The sequence below is a fragment of the Callithrix jacchus genome, chromosome 4 (assembly GCF_049354715.1).
Source record: "Callithrix jacchus isolate 240 chromosome 4, calJac240_pri, whole genome shotgun sequence".
Lineage (NCBI taxonomy): Eukaryota > Metazoa > Chordata > Mammalia > Primates > Cebidae > Callithrix > Callithrix jacchus.
Window position 1 is genome coordinate 13,726,270 of NC_133505.1, and position 25,869 is coordinate 13,752,138.

At 38.3% G+C, this 25,869-nt stretch overlaps 1 protein-coding gene across 13 annotated transcripts in view; it reads right to left on the minus strand.

Moving 5' to 3' along the window:
- STMND1 (stathmin domain containing 1) overlaps positions 1–25,869 on the minus strand; it is a 382,758-nt gene that overhangs the window by 324,226 nt on the left and 32,663 nt on the right. The window contains exon 4 of one of the 13 annotated variants that reach the window (XR_013533691.1): positions 4,833–25,545. The exons of the other annotated variants lie outside the window; for them this stretch is intronic. The gene's annotated coding sequence lies outside the window, so the exon portion shown is untranslated. Of the gene's footprint in view, positions 1–4,832; positions 25,546–25,869 lie in introns of those variants that run through there. 13 annotated transcript variants of the gene reach the window in all.

Genomic DNA, 25,869 nt, shown 5'->3' on the forward strand with positions numbered 1-25,869 from the left:
ACATGCACACCTGTTATTGAAAGCATATGGCTTTCTCTTTAATCAACAACACAAAACAGACTCTTCAGGAACTCCTTGGAATTTTCAGGCCTGCCTCTGATCCAGCCGTTGGCAAAAACTTACTTGAAACATCTGATAGCTGAAGGAGAAACTATAAGACATGCTAACTACACATTCCTTTAGCAACCTAGGTTGAAATGTTTTCCTCTAAAGTGTAAATATTTCAAACACAACATATCTGGACACTGTCTATGATCTTCCATAGAAGGTCTCACACTTACACGTATTATAATGGAGGTAAATGCATATTTACTTGCAGTTTATTTTGGCATCATTTACAATTCTATGTCTGAGATCATATCTGAACATTAGAGATGAAGGCGCAGAAAGCTGGAACGAGCCCATGGCCATCATAGATGTATGGAACCCCCCTATAGCCCTCAATTGCCTCTCTCTGAACTTATCTCTTGTGAGAAATGAACCTCTAAATTATTCAAAACACTGTTATTTTGAGATGTTTATTAAATGCAGTGAGATTGAGTCCTGCCCAACAGTAATCTTAATAATCATTGTCTTGCTCACTCCTTCATGAAACAAATACTTTGTATCACCCCAAATACAATGCCAAACATAAAGAAAATAAAATGTAAAATATAAAAAATAGATAAAATACTGTCCCTGCATTCAAAGAACAAGGAAATAATAGAAGAAAAATCCAAGCCACATATGTAATTTCAAGGTTTCTAGTAGCCACATTTAACACAAAGCAAATGTAATAGGTAAAGTTGATTTTAATTATATATTTTACTTAAACCAATAAATAAAACATAATTAAATTAGTAGAAAAATAGGCTATTGAGCTATTTTGCATCATTTTTGGATGAGGTCTTTAAAATCCAGTATGTGTTTTACACTTACAGCCCTCTCAACATGGGCTAGTACATTTCAAGTGCTCAAGGGCACACATGGCTAGCACCTCTAGCCACTGAATACATTAGGCAGCACAGGTCTAGGTGAGTACATGCATGTGCATATGTGCATGTGTGTAAGTACACAGTAACAGATGCCACGGTGGAGAAACATGTGCCAAATGATTTGGATAGTAAAGGACACAACATTTGTTGCTGTCTGGAAATAAAGAGGAAAGGGTCATTGAGAAAGGAGGATTCATCAGAATCTTAACAAAAAACTTAAGATTCTTACCCATTTTATTTTCTCTTATTTACTTCACCAATTTTATTTTCTACATTATTTCATTTTCCTCTCAACTGTCACTTTCTGCTATTTTAATGTTCCTCTAGAAATTACATTAAGGACCCTACAATATACCAGAATCAAATGTTAATTAGCACATTTCACTTCTTTCTAAAAAGTAAATTTCTGGAAAACAGAATGAGGATTTCTCAAAGAACTGAAAATAAAACTATTATTTGAATCAGCAATCCCACTACTGGGTATCTACCCAAAGAAATCATTATATCCAAAAACACCTGCACTCATGTTTATCATAGCACTATTCACAATAATGAAGTGATAAAATCAAACTATGTCCATCGATAGATGATCAGATGAAGAAAACGTGATATATACATACATATATATACACCATGGGATACTACTCAACCATGAAAAAGATTGAAATCATGCCTTTTATAGCAACATGTATGGACCTGGAGGCCATTGTCCTAAGTGAAACAACTCAGAAACAGAAAAGCAAATACTGTATATTCTCACTCATAAGAGCTGAAAAATAGGTACACTTGGACATACAAAATGGAAAAACAAACATTGGAAACTCAAAAAAGTTGGAAGGTAGGAGAAAACTTAGTGTTGAAAAATTACCTATTGGACACAGTGCTGGTTCAGTGATGGGTACACTGAAAGCTTAGCTTTCACCACTACGCAATATATCCATGTAACAAAACCACTTGTACCCCCTAAGTCTAAAGAAACTAAAATTTAAAAATAATATGTTATTACAGCATGCTTCTTTTCTCCATTGGGCCATAAAAGGCCAAGTAGGGAAACCCAGCAATAAAAGGCAAATATAAACATACTTTCTTTTTTTTTTTAATAGATATTTAACAACTTAAATGAAGAATTCAGGAAAGGGAAAAGCAGCCTGTTTTGGGAATTGCAAGAGCTTCTTTAAAAATTGAGAAGTATAATATGAAGACAATAAGTATATTCATGTGCCCTTCATAACTATAGATTGTAATGACCAATTTTAAAGGGAATACTAATCAAACTATCACCCAGGTCAAGAAATAGGACATTGTCATAACCCAGAAGGCCATCATGTGCCTCTTCCTGGTCACATTCCCTCTTACCCCAGAAGTAGCAATTATCCTAATTTTAAGGCATCAGTGTCTGGCTTTTCTTTGCAATTTTGTCCTCTGTCTATGTATCGCTAAATAATATAATTTACTTTTGTTTATTTTAGAACTTCAAAAATGAGTAATAGTATCTAATTCCTTTGTGTTTTGTTTCTTTCATTCAACATCCGGTGTTTAAGATTGACACATAATCCTCTGTGTAGCCTCGGTTTGTTCCTTTTCCTTTGTATATAGGATTTTTTGTTTGTTTGAGGCAGAGTCTTGCTGTGTAGCCAAGGCTGGAGTACAATGACATGAGCTTGGCTCACTGCAACCTCCGCCTCCCGGGTTCAAGTGATTCTCCTGCCTCAGTCTCCTGAGCAGCTGAGACTACAGGTGCCCACCGCCAGGCCCAGCTAATTTTTCTTTATTTTTAGTAGAGATGGGGTTTCATTATTTTGGCCAGTCTGGTCTCAAACTCCTGGCCTCAGGTGATCCACCCGCCTCGGCCTCCCAAAGTGCTGGGATTACAGGCATGAGCCACTGAGCCGGCCTGTATATAGGATTTTATTGTACAAATACACTGTAGTTCTTTCATTCTACTTTCACTAGACAGTTGAGCTGCTTTCAGTTTGGGACACTGTGAACCTGGGATTATCAATGGTATTGCACATATATCCTAAGGCACAGGTTCCACAAATTTGTCAACGGTGTTAAATCTAGAAGTGACTTGCTTGGCCATAGAAAGTATCTGACTTTACTAGGTACTGCCAAACTGCTTTCCAAAGTGGTTCTATGAATGTGGTTTACTGGATATCGCCAAACTATTTCCCCTCAATATTTCAGGAGTGTTACTGTACTAGCAACTCCATGGCCAGGCACAGTGGCTCATGCTTGTAATCCCAGCATTTTGGGAGGCCAAGGCAGGTGGATCATTTGAGTCAGGAATTTGAGACCAGCCTGACCCATATGGTGAAACCCAGTCTCTACTAAAACACAAAAAATTAGGCAGGCGTGGTGGCGGACACCTGTAGTCACAGCTACCTGGAAGGCTGAGACAGGAGACTTGCTTAAACCCAGGAGGCAAAGGTGGTGGTGAGCCAAGATAGCGTCACTGCACTCCAGCCTGGGCAACAGAATGAGACTCTATCTCAAAAAAAAAAAAAAAGGATTATATTTTTGCTTATATTTAGATCTATAATTATTTTTGTGTTGATTTTTGTATAAAGATGTGAGATGTGGGTCCACTTCTGTGCAATTAGCATTATTTGTAAAAGGCAGTATTTGTAAAGGGAATCAAGACTGTCTTTCCTCACTATTCTACAGTGTCATTTCTGACACCAGTCAAGTATCCATATGTGTGTACTCTCCTGGCTCTTTTTTGTTCCACTAGTCTTGCATTGATACCATTTAATTAACACAGCTTAACTTCAGATATTTTGTAGAGAAAAAACTCTCAACTTTTCCCCTGCAGGAGAGTTTGGTTATTGTTGGCCTTTGTTATGTTCACATAAAAGTTATTTTACCTTTTGTCAAATTTCACACAGAAAAAGATATGGGGAGCAAGTGGATTTTAGAGTTTAATTGGCATTGTATAGCTTTCTAGATTAATATGAAGAAAACCGACATTTTTATAATATACAGTTTTCTCACCTACGTACATCATTGTAAATATTTCAATTTAACTCATTTTTAAAATGTTTTAAAATTTTCTCTGCAGAGTTGTTTTGTTAAATGTATTCCTACGTAACTGATATTCCTTTTGACGACATAAATGATGTATATTCGTTAATTTTATTCCCTGTTTGCTGCTTTTTTTTTTTTTTTTTTTTTTGAGATGGAGTCTCACTCTGTCTCCCAGTTTGCAGTGCAGTGGTGCGATCTCGGCTTACTGCAACCTCCACCTCCCAGGTTCAAGTGATTCTCCTGCTTCAGCCTCCCAAGTAGCTAAAACTACAGGCACACGCCACAACACCCAGCTTATTTTTGTATTTTTAGTAGAGACAGGGTTTCATCATGCTGGCCAGGATGGTCTGGATCTCTTGACCTCGTGATCACCTGCCTCTGCCTTCCAAAGTTCTGGGATTATAAGCTAAGCCACTGCACCCAGCCAGTTTGTTGCTTTTATACAGAAATACAGTTGCTTTTTCAATTTTCATGTTACATCCTCCAATATTTCTAAGCTCACTTATTGATTCCAATAATTTATCTATAGATTCTTTTGACTATTCATACACATTAATATAAATTTAATTATATCATCTATGAAAAATAATTAGCTTATCTCATTCCTAACCTTATAGCATTTGCTTTTCCTTCCCGATTGGCAGGACCTCCAATACAACACTGAATAGCCTTGGTAACAGGGGTCACCCTTGCTTGCTTAATGCCTTTTCCATACTTCAACATTTTTTTCATCTTTATGTTTTACATTTCTCTTATAATGATTATATCTTTGATTTTGGCTTTTAGCCTGTCTGACAATTTTGTAATCTTTTAATTGAAGCATTTGGTCCATTTCCTTTTTTTTTTTTTTTTTTTTTTGACAGAGTCTCTCTCTGTTGCCCAGGCTTGAATACAGTGGTGCAAGCTCAGCTCACTGCAACCTCTACTTCCCGGGTTCAAGTGATTCTCCTGCCTCAGCCTCCCAAGTAGCTGGGATTACAGCCTGGCTAATTTTTTTGTATTTTTAGTAGAGACAGGGTTCCCCCCATATTGGCCAGGCTGGTTTTGAACTCCTGACCTCCAGTGATCCGCCCACCTCAGCCTTCCAAAGTGCTAGGATTAGAGGCATGAGCCACCTTGCCCAGCCCCATTTACATTTAATGTAATTACTCATGTACTTGGGCTTTAGTTTAATCCACCATTTTATTATGTTCTTTCTACTTGTCTTACCTGTTTTGTTTTTTCTTATTTACCTGATTAATTGTATTTTCTGTATTAATTCTCTTTCCTCTCAACTATCACTTTCTGTTAATGTTTCCCTAGAAATTACATTGAGGACCTATAATATACCAAAATCAAATGTTAGTACATTTCACTTTTTTCTAAAAAGTACAAGAATTTTAGAACACTTCAGTTTCATCTGTTTACTCCCAATATATATGCTATTGTTGCTGTTTGTATTAATTATATATTTAGATGTGTGTATGTGTGAAACTTCCACAAAACAAAATTCATGTCCATTTCTTCCAGATCAGCAACTGCCTTCAAAGCTGAAGCATCTTTGTGTATTACACTTATTTTCTGTATTTCTGGGGTTTTTCCTTCTTCTGTATTTGATCTGAAATTTTCTCAATCTATTTTTAGATCTTTAAATATTTTCTGAATGAATAAATGACATTCCATTAGGAGACAAACAAACTAGTCTAAATGAAAGATTATAAGACCTTGAACAAAGGTAGTGACAGTGTGGATGGGATGAAAAGGAAATATTTAAGAAAAACTAGTGAAGGATTGGTTTCAGTTATTGAGTTCATGTGAAAAATGCAAGACAAATATTCCCTGTATAATCATCTATACCTTAAATACTTCAAAACTTTAATGCCAGGAAAAATTTCTTTCCATTCTCATTTGTGTGTTTCCCCCCTCAGGTTAAAAATAAATAATTCTGACTCTCTATGGGTAGCTAGGAGCACAATTTAATGCTCAATCATAGCACTGACTAGCTTCTGTCTCTTACTTAGCCACTTTGTATTTCAGAATGGCTTTTAATATGCTTTATGCATGCATAAATAATATTTTTTGTATTTTTAACATTTAAACTTTGTCATTTTTGAATATAAATAAGAAAAACAATAAATTTGGGGGTAGATTGGTTAATAAAATTAAGACAGTTTCAAATATTTCTCTTATTAAGAGATATAATTTAATGACACATTCAAACAAAATATGTATTATATAAATATAGTTGCATGAATTTGGGAGAATCATTATATAATTTTTAATTTGATTTTAAATTAAAATTTCATCTTTTACCTCAGCTCTACTACTCTCCACCTCTGAGTTCTAGTCACCTGAGGAGATAATCACAGTCAACCCTTTTAACATTCTTTTTTATATTTTCAATATTATTAAAAAATAAATAGTTTATGTGTCTGTCTGTTTTCACGCTGCTGATAAAGACATACCTGAGACTGGGTAATTTACCAAAAAAAAAAGAGGTTTGATGGACTTATAGTTCCATGTGATAGAGAAGCCTCACAATCATGACAGAAGGCAAGGAGGAGCAAGTCATGTCTTACATGGATGGCAGCAGGCAGAGAGAGAACTTCTTCAGGGAACTCCTGGTTTTTTAAAACCATCGGATCTTGTGACTTATTCATTACCACAAGAACAGCACAGGAAAGACCTGCTTCCATGATTTAATTACTTCCCACCAGATTCCTCCCATGACATGTGGGAATTGTGGGAGTTACAATTCAAGATGAGATTCAGGTGGGGACACAGCCAAACCATATCAGTTTATATTACTATTCATAATTTTAAAATTTAACTATTATTTTCTTTTATGAAGATGAAAATTTAACCCTCTTATACCCTTTCATTTATATACACATATAAATAATACTTCTGATTCCTTCAATTTCCAAATATTATGATAATTATGTTAAAGTTGTTCAAACTGAGATATAAAATGTGATATATTTACTTTCCTTGAGCAACTTTTTGTTCTTTCTAGAATTTACAGTTGCCTTGTTGTTTTAATGTACTTTTTTTTAATATACCATAATTTTTCCCCCTAACCACTCCTATAAAAATGTTAAATAAACCACTTCTCATGAGCAAATAACAGGGAACTGAATCCACTCCATATATTCCTTCTCAATATTTCTCTTAGAACCCATAACCTCCTGATTTAATCTGAATCTGAACATAGCTTTCATCCTGAGCCTTCTCTTCATCATAACTCTGAGAAATTTCTGATCCTGTTGCCCAGATTTATTGTGCTTCTCTTCATTGCTTTATTCTCTTGCTTAAATGGAATGCATCCACCAATAGCTACACAAGAAAGAATATGTGAAAACTTGAGTTTTGAGAACTTGTGTGTTTTCAAATGTCTTTTCTTTCAATATGTGATTAATAATAGCTTTATTATGTAGAATTCTAGGTTGGACTAATTTTTCCTGATAATTTTCAAAGTATTATTTTGTTGTTTTCAGCTTCCAATTTCACTATTTGAAAATCCAGCTCCATATGATTACTGATCATTGGTCTTTTATCTTCTCTTTTCTCCAACAGACTTTATGGTTTATTTCCTACTTTAGGTTCTGAAATTTTACAATTATGTTTGATTTAATGTTAGTTTTTTCTTCCTTTATTTTAACCCTCCATGGACCCTTTCAATCTGCAAATGAATGATCTTCAGTTTTTGACATTTTTCTTGTACAACTTATGTGATAATTTTACCCCTTTCATTTTTCTATTTTTGTCTTTTACTAGAACTTGTATTAATCCATTTAGATCCCCTAATTTTCTTTTCTATTTTTCAAATTTATTTTTTGTTGTACTTTGAGAGATTTTTCTCAAATGTATCTTGCGTGTTATTATTTTCAAAAAAACTTACTGACTCAGTTCCACAAACATCTGTGGAGTATTTATTATTTTTAAGTTACTGTATTTGGGGCTGGTTGTGGGGAGAAAAAACAAGTATAAAAAGTCCCTTAATTTAAAAAGTTTATAATCTACACATTTATAAGCAAAATCTATAAAATAAAAGCTATAGTAATTTGATTTAATAAATCTGAAAGCAAAGAAGGAAGAACTGGCCAGGTGCAGTGACTCACACCTGTAATCCCAGCACTTTTGGGAGGCTAAGGCAGGTAGATCATGAGGTCAGAAGATGGAGACCATCCTGGCCAACACGGTGAAACCCCATCTCTACTAAAATTATAAAAATTATCTGGGCATGGTGGCACATGCTTGAAATCCCAGCTACTGGGGAGGCTGAGGCAGGAGAATTGCTTGAACTAGGGAGTTGGAGGTTGCAGTGAGCCGACATCGTGCCACTGCATTCCAGCCTAGTGACAGAGTGAGACGTCGTCTCAAAAAAAACAAAAAAAGGAAGAACTGTCATAAGTATTATTCTCATTTCTAAACCAGAAGTGCAACTAGTGAGAATGTCAGCAAGTTAATTAAAAAAATTACTAGTGGTGAGGCACAGTGTTTCACGCCTGTAATTGCAGCCCTTTGGGAGCACGAGGCAAGAGGATCCCTGGAGCCTAGGAGTTTGAGACCAGCCTTGGCAACATAGGGAGACCCCATTTTACACAAAAAATAAAAATAAAAAATTAGTGTGGTATGGTGATACATGCCTGTGTTCCCAACTACTCAGAAGGCTGAGGTGAGAAGATCACTTGGGCCCAGGCGGTGGAGGCTACAGTGAGCCATGATCATGCCACTGCACTCTAGTCTGGGCAAGAAATCGAGACTCTGTCTTAAAAAAAAACACACACACACACACATACAAATTACTCATGATTATATTAAGAAAGCAGACAAATTATCTATTCAGATTGACACGATTGAAGATAGTCAACTTTGATTGACATTATAGTTCAGTAATTCTAATGTATATGTCTCAGAGCCTGAGCTAGACATAATTAGCATAAAGTTAAATTCTGGAGAAAATATATTCTATCCCATCACAGGATATTTTGAGATCAAATAATAGTGCTTTTAAAAAAGCGTAGGATGTTCAGCTACTGGCACAACCTACATCACTCAACTGGTTTTTGTCCTGGTTAAAAAAAAAGAGTCATCTAACCAAGGTCACATATGGGATTATTCACAAGTCTTAAATCTTGTAATAGGATGGATAATGGGGACGCAAGAAGGGATATTTCACAGTTTTAACTCAAAATGTCTGAGCAGCATTTATAATAGAGCAACATGAAAGAATTGCTATTTGACACAAACAGCGGGAAACTGTGATCCACTTTTCTCAGTATTATGGAAGCAAGACAGGGTCGGTTCTAGAAAAGGAAGTTGAAAGACAAGACTGTTTTGCTCTGAGAAAACCCACTCAAGTAAATAGTGGCTTTTCATGCCTCAGGGTCTAGAAGGAAATGCTGGGTGGACGGGGACAATGTTTTGTCTGCAGATATAAAAGATGCTCCTCCGCGGGATATGCTGGCATTTGATATTCCTAAAGAAAGCCTAACTGTTCTGTGACTGCTGCTCTTATCTGGGATCCTTCCATTTCAAGGACCTCTCATCACTGGGCCCCAGTCTTGGGAGTAGCTTTGAGAAAGTGGTACAGCACATAGCTTTATTGAGCTTTTGTGGTCACAATCTACAGCACTGTGTCTGTGTCATAGCAAGCCAAGTTTTGTCAAGGAATAAACCTTCTCCAAGGCTGTGGAGAGCAAAATGAAGCATGTTTCTGTATGTCTAAAATAAGTGGATTAGGCAACTCATTTCATGGATTTAACTGAATCAGACCTCTGTAAAGCTGATCCAAACAGCTGTGTAGCAATTGGCTGGTTGCACGCCATAAAAACTGAGTGGTTCATGAGTGCTTTGTGTGTTTAATGGATTTCTTCCTTCAAAACATTATTTTTGTACCTTAAAAGCTTAACACAGTGTTTGGCACAGTGTAGGTGCTACATAAACATTTGTTAAATGAGTGAGCTCTAAGAAGTCTTAGCCTAAGCAATTTAGTTCCACTCTTACTACCTGCTGTGCTAAAACTCTCCTTGGCTGATTCCATATGACACTTATGAAACCTTTGTTGTTTTTTATATTACATTTCATCAGTTCCTATTAGGTTCAAGGAAAAGAGGTGGAAGTAGCTCTTCATCAAATATTTATGGAATATCTACTGTGTTCAACTGTAGATATTCTAAGATAATCTTTGCCCTACAAAAGCTTCCATCCTCAAGGAGGAGATAAGAGATATATACACAAGCACAATCTCAGAATTACAGATCTCTAATAAATTTATTCATATGCAATTGGTATGCTCCAAATATTATATATGGGGTACAAATCCCCTTTTGCTCAATGCTTAATATTGTTTAATGTTGAGACTAAAGTGACTCTAGGCCACCCCTGGCTATGAGTAACAGTATTTTTTCCAGAGTTCACTTTGCCCATTTTTTCTAGAAAAGTTCTAGGGGTTGCTCTGGTAGTTTATCTTTATTTGCCCTTTCTTCAGTATATTCTCCTCTTCTGTCTGCCTGCTCTGAGGCTCAGGACACTGACCTCTGCTGGCTACACTCTTTGCACCACTCAAGTTCCATGGTCTGCTGGCTTCGGGTTGGGTTGGGCCAATGGGAGGCAGTGGCAGGAGATGGAAGAGGGGAGCGTAAAGAGAAAGAATGGAGTGTTTATCCCTCTTCCTAACTGCATTGGAGCTGTTCTGAGAGCAGCTGCATATCTCTCAACTATAGGTGCTGTCTGGAGACCCACCACTCAGCTCATTCATCCCTTGCCCCTCGTGATGGTTAATGCTATGTATCAACTCAACTGGGTGCCTAGATATTTGGTCAGACATTATTCTGGGTGTGTCTGTGAAGATGTTTCTGGATGAGATTAACATTTGAATTGGTAGAAGTAAAGCAGATTGCCCTCCTCAAAGTGGATGAGCTTCATCCAGTCAACTAACGACACAATAGACAAAAAGACTGAATAAGAAGGAATTCCTCCCACCTGGTGCTTGCACTGGGACACCAATCTTCTGCCCTGGACTCAGACTTGAGCGGAAACTTATATCTTTGTTCTCCTGGGTCTCCAGCTTGCTAACCACAGATTTTGGGATTTCTCAACCTCCATACTCAGGTTAACCAATTCCTTTGGTAAATCTCATTCTATAGATGAAGAGGGAGGGAGGGAAGGAGGGAGGTGGGTGGTTGAGTGGGTGAAGAGGGAGGAAAGGAGGAAGGGAGGGAATGGGTGTGTAGGTGGGTGAATGCATAGAGAGACAGAGACTGCGTGCGTGTGTGTGTGTGTGTGTGTGTGTGTGTGTGTGTGTGTAAGAATGTTTCCCACTGCTTTCTGCCTCTGGATGCCTCAACATCCCTTGTTGGCTCTCTGGCTTTATTCTACCACTGTAAATAGTCATTCAGAAAAGTTTCTCAAAATCACAGTTGAATGTGCCATCTGTTTTCTGCTGGGAGACTCATACAGTTGCTCATGAACATCAGTGAAAATTCACGATGCCAGCTAGGTGGGTACAGGAATTCAGACACCCTGAGCTCAGAGGCACATTAAAGCCCACTTCCAAAACTGCTGGCCTCCAGACACTCCCACCCACACATCTAGGTTTGCTCAACAAGGCCCCATCTCCCTCACTTGATGTTGCCTAGAAAATAAATAATTTGGAGAATTCCCCAATGTGGAGGTGCTGGAGAAAGCAACTGATGTATAAAGATTTGGTTTTACAGTCGTGTTATCACTTAACAACAGGGATGCATTCTGAGAAATGTGTTGTTAGGTGACTTTGTCGATATGTGAACAGCATCAAGTACACTCACACAGACCTGGATGGTAGAGACTACTACATACGTAGGCTAGATGGTATAGTCCATCACTCCCATGCTACCAACTTGAACAGCATATTACGGAACTGACTACTGTAGGCAATTGGAACACAATAGTATTTGTGTCTCTAAACATACCTAAACAGCTAAACAGTACAGTAAAAAAACCGTATAAAAGATTTAAAAATGGTCTACCTGTATAGGGTGCTTACCATGAGTGGAGCTTGCAAGGCTGGAAGTCGCTCTGGGTGAGTCAGTGAGTGGATGCTGAGTGAATGTGAAGGCCTGGGATGTCACTATGTACACTACAGTAGACCTTATAAACACTGTACACTTCAGCTACACTAAATTTAGAAAAAAATATTTTTATTTTTTTCAGTAACTAACCTTAGCTTACGATAACGTTTTTGTTATATACTTTTTTTTAACTTTTTGACTCTCTTGTAATAACACTTAGCTTAAAACACACATTATATAACTGTACACAAATGTTTTCTTTCTCTATGTTCTTATTCTACACATTTTTTTCTATTAAAAAATTTTAAGCATATTGTGCATGTGTCTTTATAGTAGAATCATTTATAATCCTTTGGGTATATGCCCAGTAATGGGATTGCTGGATCAAATGGTGTTTCTAGTTTTAGATCCTTGAGGAATCGCCACACTGTCTTCCACAATGGTTGAACTAATTTACACTCCCACCAACAGTGTAAAAGTGTTCCTGTTTCTCCACATCCTCTCCAGCATCTGTTGTTTCCTGACTTTAAATGATCGTCATTCTAACTGGCGTGAGATGGTGTCTCATTGAGGTTTGGATTTGCATCTCTCTGCTGACCAGTGATGATGAGCTTTTTTCATGTTTGTTGGCTGCATGAATGTCTTCTTTTGAAAAGTGTCTGTTCATATCCTTCACCCACTTTTTGATGGGGTATGTTTATTGCAGCACTATTCACAATAGCAAAGACTTGGAACCAACCCAAATACCCATCAATATCAGACTGGATAAAGAAATGTGGCACATATACACCATGGAATACTATGCAGCCATAAAAAAGAATGAGTTCACGTCCTTTGCAGGGACATGGATGAAGCTGGAAACCATCATTCTCGGCAAACTAATACAGGAACTGAAAACCAAACACGGCATGTTCTAACTCATAAGTGGGAGTTGAACAATGAGAACATATGTACACAGGGAGGGGAACATCACACACTGGGGCCTGTCAGGGGATGGGGGACAAGAGGACGGATAACATTAGGAAAAATACCTAATGTAGATGACAGGTTGATGGGTGCAGCAAAGCACCATGGCACATGCATACCTATGTAACATGTGCACATTCTGCACATGTATCCCAGAATTTCTTTTCTTTTTTTTAAAACTGTATCCCAGAATTTTAAGTATAATTTAAAAATAAAAAGAAGAGACACAAGACAGATGATCTCTGTCTGCCATGTGAGGATACATTAACAGGACAGCTGTCTACAGCCAGAAACAATGCCTTCTTCTGGACTCCCTCCTGAAGGACCTGTCTGAGGCTATTTTACCCAACTTTAAAAATATATAAATAAGAGGAGTACAATCTAAAATAATGATTTAAAATATAATAAATGGGTCAGGCGCGGTGGCTCACGCCTATAATCCCAGCAGTTTGGGAGGCCGAGGCTGGTGGATCACGAGGTCAAGAGATCGAGACCATTCTGGTCAACATGCTGAAACCCCGTCTCTACTAAAAATACAAAAATTAGCAGGGCACGGTGGCGCGTGCCTGTAATCCCAGTGACTTAGGAGGCTGAGGCAGGAGAATTGCCTGAACCCAGGAGGCGGAGGTTGCGGTGAGCCGCCGAGATCGCGCCATTGCACTCCTGGGTAACAATAGCGAAACTCCGTCTCAGAAAAAAAAATATAATAAATACATAAACTAGTGATCACTATCACTATCAAGTATTATGTACTTGATAATCATATGTGCTATATTTTATACAATGGGCAGCACAGGTTTTTTATACCAGCATCATACAAACACGCAATGCATTGCACTATGACATTACCACCACTATGATATCTGTCACCAGGTGACAGGAATTTTTCAGTTCCTGTATAATCTTATGGGACCACTGTTACATTAATATATGTGGTCCACCACTGATCAAAACATTGTTAGGCTGCACATGACTAGATTTAAATGTAGACTGGTAATACGTTACTCATGCTTAGGATTACCTACTCTGCCTTAATCTTTTCTGGAAATAGTAGGATGAAAGATAGTAAGGTGTAACTGAACTATTCCCCTGTTTCTTTTAACTGCGTTTTAGCTACATTATGTGTTAAGCAGACTTTGGTCAGCTGATTTTGTATTCCAGTCATTTTCAATAACATTATTTATTGCAAAAATGTGCTCTTTGTTCCAAACAACTGACTTGTACTCATTACAGAATTTCTCTTGTATCACAATGATTTGTTTATATATCCAGAGTAGCATACTTGTGCTCACAAGCAAGATCTTTTATCTTATTTATTGCTTCATCTCCAAAATATAACCTTGTGGTTATAGGCACTATAAGCATTTATTAAATGGATAAAAGAATGAATAAACAACAATAAAGCTTGAAATGTAACTCATTTATACATTGAGACTATCTGAAACTACTGCTGGCCCTTGGGTGGCACAGAGAGTAATGCCATCAGATTCTTCTCTCCTTACTATAAATGCCCTGTCCCTCATCTCTTTCCAGGCTGTTTGCTACCTATTACACAGTGCAACTCCTTTGAAAGTGATTAGCAGCCTGTGAAATTACCCAGAAATTCTGTGCTAAGCTATTCCTTCCTGTCTTATGGTTTGCATACTTCCTTTCACCGATATAAATATAAATTGCAGTGTACAAATCCTCACCTATGAGCATAGGAGTCACAATATACCCCCACTACTCTTCAAATTTGCATATCTGCATAGGAGAATTAATAGCCCCTGCAGCACAGAAAATTATTTTTGACTCTTTTTTGCTTCTCTACTTATTTATTATGTAGCAAATTGGTGGTTCAGTGACAAACTTAGGAATTTTCAGCCCCCAAGCGAAATTTCCAAATGGTTCTCCTTATTCCTTGGAATGTAGGATTATTCTTACAGTACTCTTTCTTATGAAAGGAGAAAATGGAGGCAACTCCTTTTCTGATTTTTGCGTGTTTCCTACAAGCAGAAGCATCACAGGAGTTAAAACCCTCAGTAGGCTGAACAATCTATGTACAGCATTTGCCACTCCTCTGGTTTATAGAGTTCAGCAGAAGGGGATTTATATGCCGTGTTAGGTAGTCACTGAGAATTCTAGGAATTCTTTGGAGCTATTCTTTGTTGAACTGAAAGTACTTTCAAATATTACTAGCCTTCAGTAAATTGTTAAATATCTGTGATTTAACCCAATAGGAGTTTATTTCTAGTCATTTAATGGTCCAAATGAATTTTTTTTCCCTGGTGGATGGGCAGATTTCTTCTAGTGGTGATTCAAGTATCCAGGCTCCTTCCACCTTGTGGCTCTTCCATCAAGTAGGGCCTCAGAGTCCTTAGAACCAGCAACCAACTGGAGAAGACCATGGAGAGTGTCACATGGGAGGCTATAGTTGATCTAGCCTGCTCACATTTCATTAGGGAGAGCTCAGCCATATGGCTGCATCTAAATCCAAGGAGGCTGGGCAATGTGGATCCTGGCTGGGCAGCTATTCCTTAGGAACAATTATACACTGGGAAAGAATAACACAAATGCTTTTTTGAGTAGCTAGCAGACTCAGCCCCAGGAAATATGGGTTCAGAGAATATAATCCCAAAAAGACTTATTCTGTGAATTAGCATGAGACAAGAGGCAGGCATTAAATCTGAAACAAAGAATATGAGGTATCTTCAGACTTTATCCCTTTGATGTGGACAAGTTTTGATGTTGGTGGTGTTCTCTCTCATTTGAGTGGGAAGCCTCCTCCTAAGGTGTAGAAGACCTGTATTGGAAATACTAATTTTTTTCCTTACCACCACCACACTTCCTTCTTAGAGAACTATCTACTCCTCTTTCCGCTTTCTGATATAGCCTGATAATATAGACTCCACTGAGTGGTAATAGGCCCCATGTCTTCCTCCTCCTACTCCTGGTCACAATTGAATAGAACAAGTTTAGACACTAGCCCAAGCTAAGACAATCAGATACTGCCTTTCAGAAATTAGGAATTAGGATTCAACAATATTTAGTTGGTCTCAGTTGAGCGCTTTCGGATGAGTTAAAGCTAAAGCTGGCCATCTGTATTTTTCAACCTGTGTTGCAGATACTCAAAAAGTTAATCTTGGGGAGAGGGTAAGGGTGGGGACTAAGGGGACATAAAGAAACTGAGAGACACAGAGAGAGTAGCACTGGATCCTGACACTACAGCTCCTAGTTCTATTTCTCAGAGGGCATCACAGTTTCATGAAATACCTTTCTGTCTTTCCAAAAAATATCCTTCTGAGTTGGCACAAGTTTGGCTGGGTTAGCTGTTTGTAGCCAACTAAAATTAATTCTATTTGGTTGCAGAGGCCTACCTCCTTGAGGACAATAATAACAATAACTAAGTCTAGCTATAATGTGAAGCCCACTCATTGCATTTATTACTAAGTAACTGAAATGAGACTCATTTTTTATATTTGAAGTGAATTTCTTATGTATATGCTGTAGCTGTGTCTCACTTTCTCACCCAGTCTGATTCTCTGCCTTTTAATTGGAATGGTTACGTCATTTAAATTTAATGTAATTTTTTATTTAATTGGGTTTAAAGCTATCATTTTGCTACTTATTCTCTCTTTGTCTCATATGTTTTGGTTACTTTTTTCTTGTTCTTGCCTTCTTTTAATGTATTTTTCAGGATTCCACTCAATCTCCACTATTGCTATTCTCCTTTCAGTTTTTAGTGCTTACTCCAAGATTTCTAGAATACGTTTTTAACTCACCATAGTCTATCTTCAAATAATATACCACTTAAAGTATAATTAAGAGCCTCGAATTAGTACTCACAATGGTACGCTTCCATTTCTACCATCCTGTCCTTTATACTACAGTTGTTATACATTTGACTTCCATATGTGTTATGCCCCAATATATATTTTTTATTAATTTTGCTTTAAGCAATTATCTTTTAGAAAGACTTTAAGAAAACATTGTCTTTTGTACTTACCCACATATTTTTCATTTGTCACTTTTCATTCCTTCATTTTTGTATATAGATCCAAATTTACATCTAATACTATTTTTCTTCTGCCTAAAATAACTTTAAAATTCTTATAGGGTAGTTTTTTTGGCAATGAGGTCTCTTAGCCGTTGTTTTTCTGAAAAAGCCTTTATTTTGTCTTCATTTTTGAAGATATTTTGCACAGTGCAGAATTCTAGGGCGACAGATTTTTCTTTCAGTACTTTCAAGATGTTGCCTCACTATCATCTACCTTGCATTATATTCAACAAGAAGGCTGATGTCATCCTCATCTTGCTTCTTCTGTACATAATATGTTTTTATTCCTCTGGTTGCTTTTATTATTTTCTTTTCATAACTGTTTTTAAACAATTTGCTTATAATGTGCCCTTTTATATGGTTTTACATTTCTCCTTGGGTTCACTGAGCTTCTACGATCTGTAAGATTATGTTTTTCATCAAGTTTCAAAAGGTTTACCAAACAGTCCTTAAATATGCTGCTTTTCCTTTGTTCATTCTTCTCTGAGACTCCAATTACATGTAAGTAAAACTTCTTGATATTTTCCTACAGGTTACTAATACTCTGTGCTATGCTTTGAATGTGTCCCTGAAAAGCTTATGTGTTGAAAACTTAATTGTCAATGTAATAGTATTAAAAAGTGGAGCCTTTAAGAGGTGATTGGGTCATGAGAGCACAGCCCTTATGGCCCTTATGAACGGATCAGTGTGGTTACTGAAAGGGTGAATTGGTCGGTGTGGTGGTTCACACCTGTAATCTCAGAACTTTGGGATGCTGAGGTGGGTGGATCCCTTGAGGTCAAGAGTTCAAGATCAGCCTGGCCAACATGGTGAAACCACATGACTACTAAAAATAAAAATAAAAAGCTAGGTGTGGTGGCAAGTGCCTGTAATCCCAGCTACTGGGGAGGCTGAGGCAGGAGAATCCCTTGAACCCAGGAGGCGGAGGCTGCAGTGAGCCCAGATCATGCCACTGCACTCCAGTCTGGGTGACAAAGTGAGACTCAATCTCAATAAAAAAGAAAGAAAGAAATGGTGAGTTAGTTCTTGCAGGAGTGAGTTAGTTCTAAGAGAACAGGTTTTTGTAAAAGCAAGCTCAGATTGCTCCAGCAAGCTCTTGTGCATGTGCTTGCTTGCCCTTCTGCTCTTCTGTCATGTTATATCATAGTACGCAGCCCTCACCAGAAGCTGCCTACATGCCCTTGAATTTCTCAGCCTCCAGAACTGTGAACCAAATAAACTTTTTTGTTATAAATTACCAAGTCACAGGTATTCTATTATAGCAACAAAAATGAGCCAAGATAGTCTTTTTTTTTTCAGCCTTTAAAAATAATCTTTTTTATTTTGAGGCATTTATATTGCTATGTTTTCAAGTTCATTGCAATGTCCAATCTGCTGTTGATCCTGTTTGCTATAATTTTCAAGTATAGTGTTTTCCATGTCTAGACATTCAATTTAGATTTTTTTTAATCTTTTATTTCTTTTCTCATTAATTTAATATCCTTGACCATAGTTCGTTGTTGTTGTTGTTGTTGTTTTTGGGCTTTCTTTCTCTTTGGAGACAGTCTCGCTTTCTCACCCAGGCTGGAGGGTAGTGGCACAGTCATGGTTCACTGCAGCCTCAACTTTCTGGGCTCAAGCAATCCTCTCACCTCAGCTTCCCGAGTAGCTAGGACTACAAGCACATGCCACCACACCCAGCTAATTGTATTTTTTGTAGAGATGGAGTTTCATTGCATTGCTCAAGCTGGTCTTGAACTCCTGGGCTCAAGGGATCCGTCCACCCTGGCCTCTGAAAGTGCTGAGGTTGGAGGCATGAGCCACTGCACCTGGCTAACCTTGACCTTATTTATAATAGCTGCTTTAAGGTCTTTGTCTGCTAGTTTCAGCATCTCTGTTATTTCTGAAATTTTTCTGCTTTTTTTTTCTTTTGTTATGAGTTCTCTATTTTCCTGCTACTTTTCACGCCTGTTAATATTTTTATTGAATACTAGATGTTGTGAACTTGACACTATTGGGCACTGGATTATACTGTATTCATTTAGTGTGAGACTTTGTTCTTGAATGCAGTTATGTAACTTCATATCCCTTTGGTCATATGAAAGTTTTGCTTTTAACCTTTGCTAGGACAAGGCCAGAGAAACAGTTTGTCTACAACTAATTCAGCCCCACTACTAGAGAGAGCCTTTCTGGGTTCTATATCCAATACCCATTTATACAAACTCTCTCCTCTTTGACTGGTGGGGATACGATCTATTTCCAGTCTTACGTGAGCTTGGGAATTTTTTCAGCCTCCATTCTGGTAGTTCTTTCTCAAATTTTTTTCTATCAAAAAATCAAGGGTATCTTTCTGTACACCTATTTCTATCTCTTTCTCTCCTCTCTTTTTCTCTGTTTCTGTCTCTCTCTTCCTCTCCATCAGTATCTGTGCCATTCATTTTAGCTGCCTTACACTTCCTAAATGTCAGTCTCTGTCTTTCTTAACTCAACATGACTGCTGGCTTATGTTTGGGTTTCCCCTCCCTGTGCTATGGCCAGGAAACTGCCTCCAGGTGATAAACTGCAGGAATCACAGGACTCACTGATTTATTTTTCTGCTCTAGAGATTACAGTCCTGCACTCTCTGTTGTCTAATGTCTGAAAACAGTTGCTTCATATACTTGAATTTTCTATTTGTCATAATGGGAGGGCAAAGTCTACAGCAGTTATTCCTTCGTAAGCAGAAGCAGAAGTTCTATATTTTCTGTGTTGTGCTGTTTATTTAGTTTTGTTATTGTGGTGATGGTTTTTCTTTTGCATGATATATCTCATTACACTCAGATGTATAATAAAATTGGTCTGTAACTGCTCTGATCTCACAGTGCTGAAGAGCTATAGAAGAGAGGGAGGATCAGGGAATAAATTTTATCCCCATTTAGATGAATCATTCCAATGCATCAGTTCAAATTGTCTCTTTAAGTAGCACAATCTCTGCTTAGATGAGAAAATAACATCAAGTATTTCAAAGTTCCGCCATCCTCCTAGGGTGACCTAGGAGTAAGTAATACTTCCTTACATGTGATTTCTAAAGTAACAGATACTGGTTCTCCTAAAAGTTTCACACATTTTGTACTACAAGTCCTGTGTACTGGAAAACCACTAAGTCCCAGACAAACTTGGACAGTTAGTCACTATATTCCTCTAGTTTGTCTCCAAGATGATATGTGATTTGAGGGGCAATGGTGTGTCTTCCCCATCCCTGTCATTCCATAGGAATGATTAAGTATGAACCAAGTGACCTGTGTGTTCTTACTGGCTACCAGCTGGAACTAGTGAACAGAGACCCAACTGTCTCATTCCTGGCTATTTTCCTGGAACTAAGGCAACGTGTCTAGTGAGCAATGGCTATCTCTTCTCTATGACCAGGCTTCATCTCAGTGGTCATTCACCCAAGGAAATCTCGTGTTCTGGCTAAGACTCCCATTATTTCTCCATCTACCCCCCAACCTTCACGTACAGGGCCACTGCACAAAAGTCTATACTGGCAAGCTCTTCGGACAGTACTCTTAGCTACCTTTCACATCTCTCTGTAAGGCACACCGGAAATTCTTTATTTTGTCCACAAACAGGGCAATGCTGTGGGGCTAAATCAAAATCCTTTATTTGCCTAACCATATGATGCCACTGAGTTTAGTTTTATGTGGTCACCTTCAGCTTGCTGTGGGAACAGTGAATGGTCACCTTTTGCCATCCTGAAAGGGAAGTGGGTCAAGCTGATCTGTGATCAGCATTTTCCTTAACCTGCCTAACATCCCTTCCCAAACCGAAAGCTGAGCCTGGGGATCAGGACACATAGCTGACCGCCCATTTCTCCTACTCTGGCTCCCGTTATTTTCCTCACTATTCTGGGGGAGCTGGAAGAGGTGGGATTTTGGCTTTTCACCTCATCTTTGTCAGGTGCTGCTTCTATAGGCCCAAAGCATAAAGAATACTGATCCACCAGGTCCACCTCTTATTACGTAAAAGAGAGATTTTAAAAAAATTATAATCATTTTTCTTACATAGCCTGCCTTTCTAGATTCACATCTCAGAAACTGAATATGAACTCTTTTTTTTAAAGATAGGGGTCTCACTCTGTCACCCAGGCTAAAGTGCAGTGGATTAGTGATCTTGGCTCACTGTAGCCTCTACCTCCTGGGCTCAAGCCATCCTCCCACCTCTGCCTCCCAAATAGCTGGGGCAACAGGTGTGCACCATCATGCCCTGCTAATTTTTTCTATTTTTGGTAGAGATGGGGTTTCGCCATGCTGCCTAGGCTGGTCTTGAACTCCTAAGTTCAAGCAATTCGCTTCCAAAGTGCTGGGATTACAGGCATGAGCCCCTGCAGCCAGCCAACTCTTTCTTCTTGCATCTCAGCCATGACATTTGTATCCTCTCCTTACCCTATGGCCAGCCAGGAGACAAATTCAAAGAAAAAAATATATTTGTATATTTCAAAGTAATACTTCCTTATGTGTGGGTTTCCTCTTCCTCTGTGTCTTAGTTGGGTTCAGCCGGGGGAGGCTGTGGCAGGAGGTGGAAGTGTAGGAGCCCACCCTATCTACTTCTCTGGTGCCTTTCCTGTAGGGCTATGGATTGGCTCAGCTGTGTGCTTCTCGTGAAGGCTAAAGCTCCTGGCAGGAAGTGCTTCCATAATTATTTTTCTTTCCCTTACCTCTGAAGACTTAGGAGTGGGTAACAGCTGCCTGCTCATACTATCCCCAAGCGTTTCACCATCTCTTGCTGGTCCCACATAACCTCCCACAAGGGTTATAATACATCTTCATTAAACTCTCCTCAGTTACACCTTGGGCACGAGTGACCAGTTTCCTGTCAGTTCTTTGATTCACATAGTGCCCACTGTGTAAAATATCAAAATTAACATACTTTGGCTTTCTCATTCCTTTTCCCCCCAACCCCACCTTTTGGCAGTTAATATGGAATTTTATATGTAATTTCATAGTTTAAATTATTATTAATATGATCATCATTATGTTGAACATGTTGTCTGTTAGGAAACATTAAGTATTTAAATATTTGTGTTGAACATTTTGTCTGTTAGGAAATGTTAAAATAAATGATATTTTGCATTCTATCTCTTCAATCATACTAATAAATATTATTGAGAATAACTCTGGTTTAAATGGTTTTAAGGCTCACTTTTAGTGCTTTTGTATCAGAGTTTTATGTTCTTGAATGCTACTTTGGTTAACCTCTCAGTTATGTTACCTAGAATAGTTGTCAAAAAGAATATATAAATTGTACATTTTCAAAGTCATTGCATAGTTTACAGTATCTTTTTTTGTCCTTCTCACAACAATAAGGGGGCTTGATGTGGAATTTATGAATCAACATCCTCTCAAAATTTTTTAGATGTTATTTCCAATATCTACTATATTTGGAGATTATAGAAAAATTGCCTGTGGCCAACTCAATTTCTCTTTGAGGCTCATTATGCCCATCTAGTTTCCATCGCCGCCAGTCAACATTTCAGCGAAAAATGTCTGCATTTCAAAAAGCTTCTCCTTCTCTCCTTCTTCCTTCCTTCTTTTTTTCCTTCCTTCCTCCCTCCCTCTCTCTTTTCCTCTCTCTCCATCTCTCTGTCTCTCTCTGTGCCCGTCTCACACACATACACACTTTAAGGTGTGTAAATATCCTGCTCTTGTAAATCTCCTATGAGATTTAATATTCAGCCACATTTCTCGCCTATTTCAGTCTTTACCATGATGCTTGCAAAATGATGATTTTACAATTTTTACCAGTTGGTCTCTAGCACTCAACTATAAACAAGAGCCCTCTCTTCTCCCTGAATTATTTATTTATCTATTTATTATCAGCATGGATGCATTTTTTTTTCTATTTTTTTCCAATCGTTTAAAATTCATTACTGTACTTAATTATTTTAGTTCAGAATTTCCCAGATCTGGCCAGTGGGAGTCTCTCCAATCTGAGACACTCTCTTTAGACATTTAATTGCTCATTTACATCAAGATTAAGATGCAGGGAATCAGATGCTTATGCTCAAGTCACCAGCCTGTTCTAGAACTGACATCATTTTCTCATTGTACATTTCCCCATAGCCAGAATAGGCATTAGACATCAATGCACTGAGTTCTTTCTACATTACCTCAACCCCTCCCTGATGACATTGTTTTTGTATACTGATTGGTACAAGCTTCTGTATATATGCACACGTGTTTAAATTAGAGAAATCTGTAGATAAAACTTTTTTTTAATCAGGTCACTGTAAAGCAAGGTCTGACATATTGTACATAAATTCAAATGTGGTTATGCAAAATCTATCTAAAAATATAAGCCTCATGTCTGCAAAGTCTAATGATGTATGTGTGTGTGTGAGTGTGTGTGAGCGTGCACGCACGCATGTGTGTGTGTGTTCACTATGGCTGGAAAACATTCAGGGAAACAAGCTATCTCTTATTAAAACCACAGTAAAGGTGGCATTGGGTGCAGCTGGTTATCAAAACCAGGCTTTCCCAAGGCTTGCAAATGGTTGGTTCTGAGATCAGTGAAGTCCAGTAGAACACAGAAGAGGGAAAGAAGCTGATATGAATTAGAGCTGAAGCCAAGCCCAAGGCAGAGACTTGATGTCAGGTATGAAGAAGACTCTGACCTTAGTTCAGCCAAACCAGAGGCAGAAGCAGCCCAGTACTCTGGATAGCTCCTGAGCACAAAAGGTTTGCTACACTTATCATCTTTCAAACACCATTTTGATTCTCTGCTGTGTCTGGAATTCTTAGCGTACTAAAGAGCTTCTCTGCTCCTCATGTTCCTGCTGCCCCTCTATCTAACCATGTAACCATTTCCATCCTCCTAAGAGCTTTTGCTATCTTTGCATTGGGTGGAAGGGGTTCTCATAGAATAGTCATATATTTAGAGGGATCTACACAGCCCGGAGTAAGGACTCTGTGACAAAGCATCAGACAAACTAAAATCCTGGCATTTCCCTCCTACCTCTGTGTGACTGAGTGTTGCTGCTGAGAGTGGCCTCTCAGGGTATCTCCCTGCATGTGTGCATGGCACATGAATGTCTCAGAGATCTACATGCAACAACTCACAAACTCAGTTTTTAAACCCGCTTTTGCCATTCAGCTTGTGACACGTGGCCATCAGAGACAGCACCCAGAGTTACACGGCGCTCCCTTCCCAATGAGGCTGCCACATGTCACCAAGAGCTGCAGTTCTCTCTCGCACATTTTGCATAATCAGTTTCTATTCTGTCGTGTTCTCTCACACATGGTGCTCTGAGACTATTCTGGAAAATAGAGAATTTTTTTTCAGTTTAGATGAGTAGCATGATTTTACGTTGTGCTCAGCCTGTTTGGTAAATGAAATCAATTACTCATCTATCTGTCAGATGAAAAGAAAGACACATGCCTGCGTGTAACCTGTTTTTAGATCCAGAGACCATTGCTTTGCTTCATCACGCTGAGAATAGCAACAATCCGCATCACGGCCCTGAGAGTTGATGTTTGCATTCAGATTTCTAACTTAAAAAATTCCACAGCATGGGTTTCTGCAATAGCTTCTAAATGTTTCCCCTCCTTTGAATACATTCTACATTCTGCAAGCCATTCGCTGATCAAACCTCTGAAAGCACTGCTTACTACTTGGCTTACAGATTGAGTTTTACCGTTGACTTGCTACCCAATCTAGTAAAAATCACACCTTCTCCAAGCCTCAACTTCCTGAAAAGTAACATGAGGATAATAATATTATATCTTCCTTAAAAGATGGTTGGGAGGACTCACTGAAAAACTGTAGGCGAAGAGTTTTGTAAATTATAAATTCTTACAAGGTGTTCATTATTTCTCTAATTTTCCTATGGCTTTTCACTACTGAAATTTCAAACTCTACTCTGGCATTTAAACAACTCTTGGACCCAAATCCACCCAAACACGTTTTTGTCATTTTTTTATGACTCCCTGATGTGAAACTTCTTTCCCAGCTGAACTTGTGTACCTGCATTTTCACTGGGCGTGGCCAAAGTTGAATAATAAAGTCCAGAGAAGTGCAAGACAATGGAGAAAAACGCAGGAGTACCAGATAAGTTGGTGAAACTTAGATTTCAGTAACTATTAGACGTCGATTTTTTTCACCCAACTCACAATGGTCAAGTGCAACCACTCAGTACCTTTATGGTGGAAAAATGATTAGGGTTTGAATTACACCTATGACATTCTCAAAGCATGTGACCTTAGGATACTGACTTATAATTTCCTTTCTTTCTCTGCTGAAAAGTTGAACTTTACCAGACAGATGGGAAGAGTTGATGTGGCAAAGTATAGATATATTTTAAGTGTTAAAATATTAAAGGACTGTACAAATGTTAGTTTTCAATTGTTAAGTCATTGGAAGGGCTGGTGAATTCGTAGTGCTTGAAAGAAACCTGCAGAGCAATTCTTTCGATCCACAAATCCTTGTATAATCTCTATGGCAGATGATGCCATTAGTCTCTCAATAGGTCTGTCCTCAAATTTCATAACCAACAGCACTGCAAGGGCAGAGGAGAAGTAAACAATCTAAAAATACTTTCCTCACCAATTTCCCCTAAATTTGGAGAAAGAGATAGTGTCTGTCAAAGCAGTAGACTTGTGCTAGAGCATTCATGGATGAGTCAAACCTCTTTCCACCCGCTGCCAGATTTTTATTCATTCAGGGGCTGTCGACTCAGTTTGGGGCTCCATTTTCCTTCCTCTTCCCACCCACTGCCACTTCTCAATCTCCATTACCCATTAGCACACCTCCCCCGGGGGAGGACCAGGAAAGAAGACATTGATCAAGTCAAATAAGTCAATATGAGTACTTTTTAACAATT